Source organism: Phodopus roborovskii, unplaced genomic scaffold (genome assembly GCF_943737965.1).
Source record: "Phodopus roborovskii unplaced genomic scaffold, PHOROB, whole genome shotgun sequence".
NCBI classification, from domain to species: domain Eukaryota; kingdom Metazoa; phylum Chordata; class Mammalia; order Rodentia; family Cricetidae; genus Phodopus; species Phodopus roborovskii.
In genome coordinates this window covers 32,383,169-32,389,369 of record NW_026125295.1, presented here as the reverse complement: position 1 = coordinate 32,389,369, position 6,201 = coordinate 32,383,169, and positions in this window count along the sequence as shown.

Below are 6,201 nucleotides of genomic sequence, written 5' to 3'. Positions count from 1 at the left end.
TGGATTCTGAGAGTCCACGAAGGGTGCCAGTATTCTTTATTTCCCACTTGCATCAGTTTGTTTGCAGACAGAATTAGGACCACAAAAGAACACTGATTTCATAGACTTGTCATTTTACATGAGTATTGTGACAACATGATGATGTCAAAACCTTCCAGGTAGTTTAGAAAGACAATGCAAATGTTCTCTAATAGAGTAGGGGAATCAGTTGTTATATAGGCAGCTATCCTTGAGTATGTGTGACATCAGAGACTGGCCCCCAAAGGGATATTAACCTCTTTCCTAACAGTATTTTATTCGTTCAGGTTCTCTCCCCACCAGAGTCATACTACTGGAAGAATGATTCCATTCTGCTTCTCTTGAAGTAAGGAAACTGTAAAACTGTTACTCTACAATGGTATATGTAATGTCTTCCAGTTAAAGCTTTATTTTCTTGTCAATATTTTTACCCAAAGTTCAATCTTTGGATGTGACAGGGGCCTCAAATTCAGGCACAGTGGTTTTCATGGTCTTAGTTAACATGACACCCGAGTTTCTAGACCTAAGAAGTTGCAAAGAAAGGGCTTCCCTTCCTCCATTGGCTGTTGGAAGTTCTCTTGGTGAATCTGACACTCGGGGTGTATCTACAACCAATATTTGCATTGTATACATCTGTGTTTAAAAACTAAAATCGTAGAACTCTTGGTATCCCAAGATTTTGATTATAGGTTTCTTTTAACACTAGGAGAACTAAAAATGTTAAAAGTGAGTGAGTGCATCCATTTGTGGCATTGCATCTTCTCCCATCCTGGAAATGAAGGGGATGCCGACAATGTTCCTGTCTTATGCCACAAAAGGAGACCAAGCATGTATAACCCTATACACTGCTCCAGCTAAACCCCAGACCCGGCCAGCAAGTTTTGCCCAGACTATTTTCATTTCCATAGTATTCACATCCAATAAGCTGCACAAAACATAGTGTGAGAGAAAAAAGGGGGACAGGAAATGGCTCTGTTGCACGGTTATTACATCCTATTGCCTGTGGGTTGCTTGTTATGAGTTTTAACTATGTAAATATGACGTACAGGACATCAGAATTTAATCTTAAAGCTTCTATGTAGGAGATAGAGTGTGACTTTATTGTTGGAGCTAAAATCAACTGGGTGTTGACAGGTTTCAAAAGTCACTGAGTAAAGCCTTAAAAAGAAAAGGCTCAGACTGATAAGCTGTCCTTTGATTGACAACTTCAGGCCTGACTGCCGCTATTGAAAACAGTTGGGTGAAAGTTTTGCAGGAAAGAAAAAAAAGTGTTATTTCATAAGAAGCTATACTGGGAAATACAGCAAGATTTACAAGCTGATGGGGCACAGAACCCGAAGAAAAACAGGTGTGAGGTTTAGAAAAATCTGGAAACGGGGAGAAAGAATAGTGTCTATGAATGATTTAATTAATATTGCTAAAGGACTTTATCCAAAAGAATGCTGACTTAGGTAGAAAAACAAAACATTTCTTTCCACCAGCTTTGGGTTTCAGCAAATCATTTGTCAATAGCTTGTGGTAGAAAAGGCCAGTAGAAGAAGAAAGAATAAAAGATTACAGTGGAAAATGGATATAGGAGGGAAAGTATAGTAGAACCTGTTCTGGTGTTATAAAAAAAAAACCACACTATGAAAACAATAAAACAAGGGCATTCTAAAGTAGCCACCTCTGGCTGATGGAAATGCCAGGATTTTTGTACAGGCTGTATCTTATCATCTATTTCCCATAAGGAAGGATTCAATTCCTATTGTGCCAATTATCCCACTATGTGCACCATAAACTTTTATGGTTTGTTATGGAATGTCATTTGGCCATTTCTCTCTTCCAATGCTGCACTGTCAGATTCAGATGGGAAACACATTCTAAGGTGGCAAACTGTTAAAGAAATGCAATCCCCTGGGACTAAATGAAATGGCTGATGTCCCTCTCCTGAAGAAGGACAATTATGAAAGCTGTGCTCATTTCCAACATGAGTAAGCAAAACCCTCATCTGAAACTGGAAACCTCCACACTGGGTCTCTGGTCATTTCCTTGTTTAACTCATTGATGCCATATTTTAAGGCCACCACTGATCATGTCAGAGGAGAGCTCAGTTTTTAAACTTCCTTAATGATTTCTACAGGGGACTCCTGCTGTAATTGCACCAACCAGGGCCAGTCCATAGAGTCTGTAGGATCATCTGTCACTTTCAATATGCTGTTTGAAACGCACTGAAACGTGTTTGTTCTTTCTTAGTAATAAAAATCAATCAATAGTTTCACATTTTAATCCACAGAATGTTTACAGAGGACTAAGTGGTTCTATAATATTTCTGTGAAATAATGAACTCTACATTTGTATGTCTGTAAGATCAGGAACTCAAGAATGTTTCCACTGCCCTCTTTTTTTTAGGAAATAAAGCAATTTCCAGGGACTATAATTGTCCTCTTCCAAAAGTGAAATGTCTGAATATTAAATCAAGTAAGTTTCACTTACAGGGAAACTCACTACAGCTGTAGCTGTGGGTTTCAGGAAATTGTGAGAATAATCTTAGAGGACAATTTTCTGGACTTTAAATTGCTTTTATTTTATGCATGTGGGTGTTGTGTCCGTGCCTATGTCTGTGCACCACCTGAGTGCAGTTCCTGAAGAGGCCAGAAGAGGGCATTGGATCCCTGGGACTGGAGTTCCAGATGACTGTCAGCCTCCAATGTGGATTTTGGAAACTGAACCTGGTCCTCTGGAAAAACAGCCAGGACTTTTAACCACTCTCTAGCCCCCATTCCTGAGTTTTTAATGGAACTATCTTTCATACAGAAACCCTATATAAATACTGTAGAATTCACAAAATACTAGGTAAGTATGAAATGTGCAGATATGGCAACTTAGCTGTTTGTCCAACCGAGCCTTGTAAAGAATCGGCAGCAAGTCTTGTTCAGTGCAGGAATTTGCAGCCCTGTCATCATCGTTGGTGCCTATAACTGGATGAAGCTTGGGCAGCTATGCAGGAGTCACTGTAAACTTTTATGCCCAAAGCTTCTTCACCATTAATAAACTACCACTGACTACTAAGCTAAACTATGTTCAGAGTTCAGAGATGCTTTGCCTTTCGTAAGACCCAGCATCTAGAGATTCCAGGGGAGATAATTACTAATTACAAAACGAAGCTATTTGGAAAGCATGGAAAAATCGGGATAATAAAAAGAAGCCATTTTTGGTGATGGGAAACACACACACACACACACACACACACACGCACGCACGCACACACGCACGCACGCACCAAGGTAAAAGGCAGGCTTATGGAATGCAGCTGGATTCCAAACCTGCCCTATACTTCTAAGAAGCGAGGCCATCACAGAAGGAAAAGAACTAAAGTGGGAGGGTTTGTGGGAGGCGCCCGTCCTCTTCTGGGAGAAGCTCAGGTACCACTCTTGGACACAAAGCGCATCATTTGGTTCTTCTTATGACACTCTAGTGTTTTGTGTGAAATCCTTGTCAACTCTTTATAAGTTGTTCTCGTCTCTTTTCTGAGATAATGCTGAATTTTTACTCATCTATTTGCAAAGGGAAAAAATGCCCTTTCTCAGCAGGACACTCATGACATGTTGTTTCAGCCTCACTGGAATTTGCTTTCAGGAGATTAAATCTTCTGTTATCTTTACTCAGCGTGCTGACAGCCTTGTCATCCCTGCATACTGTAAGTCAACTTGATCTCTAGGGCAAGAATGTGTATCTGAGGGAGATGCGGGGCATTCATAACTGCCTCCTTACTTGCTGTACACTTGAGAAGACAAGCTGAGCAGGCCGGGAGTGGGGTGTAGAAAATGAATTGACCTTTAGTGATGCTTTATGCTTCACACACACTCATCTCACACACACAGCACACCACACACCGCAACCCTGCCTTGAATGTGTGCAGGAAACAGGTGAAAACCGAGTGTAGACTCCGAGAGCTTGAACTGACTCTCTAGGCAATAGTCTTCCAGTGCCTTTAGCCTGCAGAATTCTGCAAATGCTCCAAAGACTCTCTGAATTGCTGAATTTTCACCTAATAGAGATTCTTTAAGAGCTGAAAGAAATCCCTTTTTCTCGGGTAACCAAGTGGACACTTACATTGGGAATAGCCCTCCACATGCCATGGTGTTAGATGAAATTAAAAGATTCAGGTAAAGCTGCATGTGGTGATACACACCTTTAATTCTAGCATGGGGGGGTGCAGAACTAAATGGTTCTAACTGGGTTCAAGACTAGCCTGTTCTACATATGAAGTCCCAGTCAAGCCAGGGTTACCTGTAGTAAAAGCCTGTATAAAACATAAATGTTTCAAGCGAACAAGAAATGTGTGTAGTAGGAATGAGCCAGGCAGCGAGAGAAACCCAAATTACAGTTAGGATAGTGGATTCCCAGTGGGCTGGAACAGTTGAGAAGGTCTGCAGATCCAACTGTTTGTCAAGGTCGTAGCTTGTGTTATAGTGGGTCAGTTAGCTTCTTGTGTTAAAAACCTATGGTCAAGGCTCATTTAGGCATACTCCTTTGTATGCCCTCATTTGAAGGGTGCTTCTTATTTTCCAGCAACAGTTGCCATTCTGGCTGAAGTGTGGTTTGTAGAAATGAATACTAGCAGGTGATAAAGTAAAGGAGACACAGGTGCAGACAGCCAAAAGCTGCCATGTCAATCCCCGTGATAGGTGTCAGAGCCAGATTATCTTTGCACACATGGTTACTTGCTAGAAAGTCACCAGGTGACTTGCAAGTTCTTGAACTTGTGGAAAGGGGGACAGTGAGAGAGTGGAATGGAATCAGACAGCATAAGGAACAGATGATGTACTGTAAGAATATGATGTTTTATGAAGCAGAAATATAGGATTCATGGGAGAGTGTGGCAAGAGAGCCTTTATCATCATAGGAAACCAAAGGCATGATGAAGTACCCACGAACATTTCTTTCAGTCTTGTCTGTTGTGACAGAGCCAGAGCCCCAATTTTCTGGGTGTCTATAAAGAAAGATGAACTGGCAAGAAACAGGCTCATAACATGTGTTGTGGAAGCATGTGTTGAACTGTGTAAAAAGCTTCACATGAGTGTCTCATTTAACTCTTATGCAACTTGATACATTGTGTATACTATTATTTTCTCTTTTGGATTTATGTGACATTTGGGCTGTGAGAAAGCCATAACTGCCCAGAGCAAAAGCCACTGTGCAGGTCCTCAGATCCTGGGTTTACGATCAACTCTATTAGACTCCAGAACTGATGGACATCTGTAAATGACACTGCTTCTCATTTAGATGTTCCACAGGAAGAGCCATTCATTTACCTCACCGTACTCTACTGCAGCTGGCAGGCACTACCATTTCCTAAGCATTTAGAGTTCCGTGTATAACAAAACTATCTTTAAATCATTATGAACGAACAATTGACTAAATGTTTCACGCTGGGCCAGGTTGTTTTATTTAAAGATGTAGCCACCAATTAGATGTTTTAATGCAAAGCCTATATTTAAACGTAAGCACACAATCAAAAACGTATATTATCATTGTTCTCACTTCAAGGCGGAGCAGTTACTGTTTAGAATCTAAGTTTATCCAGAACATTAGTTTTCCAGATGGAGAGCTAAATCTGTAGTCAAGGTTCTGGACTGAAGTTGGGGAACACCCACTGAAATAAAAAATTGTGTGTACACACACGCGCACACACACACACACTTATAAGTTTGCATGAGTGGTGGTGATGATGGGGGTATTATATAATGGGCGAATACTGGGATGCTGACCCAGGTGGGAAGCAGAATGAAACACCCAATCAAAGGCAAGACACCAATTGTTCACTGGGCCATGTAAACCAAAGAGGTCCCAGGTAATATGGTTATGGCTTTAACTGTGAAAACAAAACAGACAGGAACCATCTAAGAAATAATGAGAATGGATTGCTGATAGAGAGAATAAAAAGATGATTTTATGTAAGAAAACACTCTGAATTTTAATGTTTAATGAAACTCTAAAAATAGGGTTATTTTCCCAATCCACCTGAGAGACTGTAACTAGTTTCTTCTTCAACTGTCTAATAACCCATCCTTCCATATGTAGCCAGTCAAAGCTGTGCTGCTGTCCTTTCTATATTTCTTCTCCAAAGGCTTGTGAGAGATAAACCTTAGGCCACAGTGAATACCAGATTTCCATGTAGAACCCCTGTGGAACCTCACT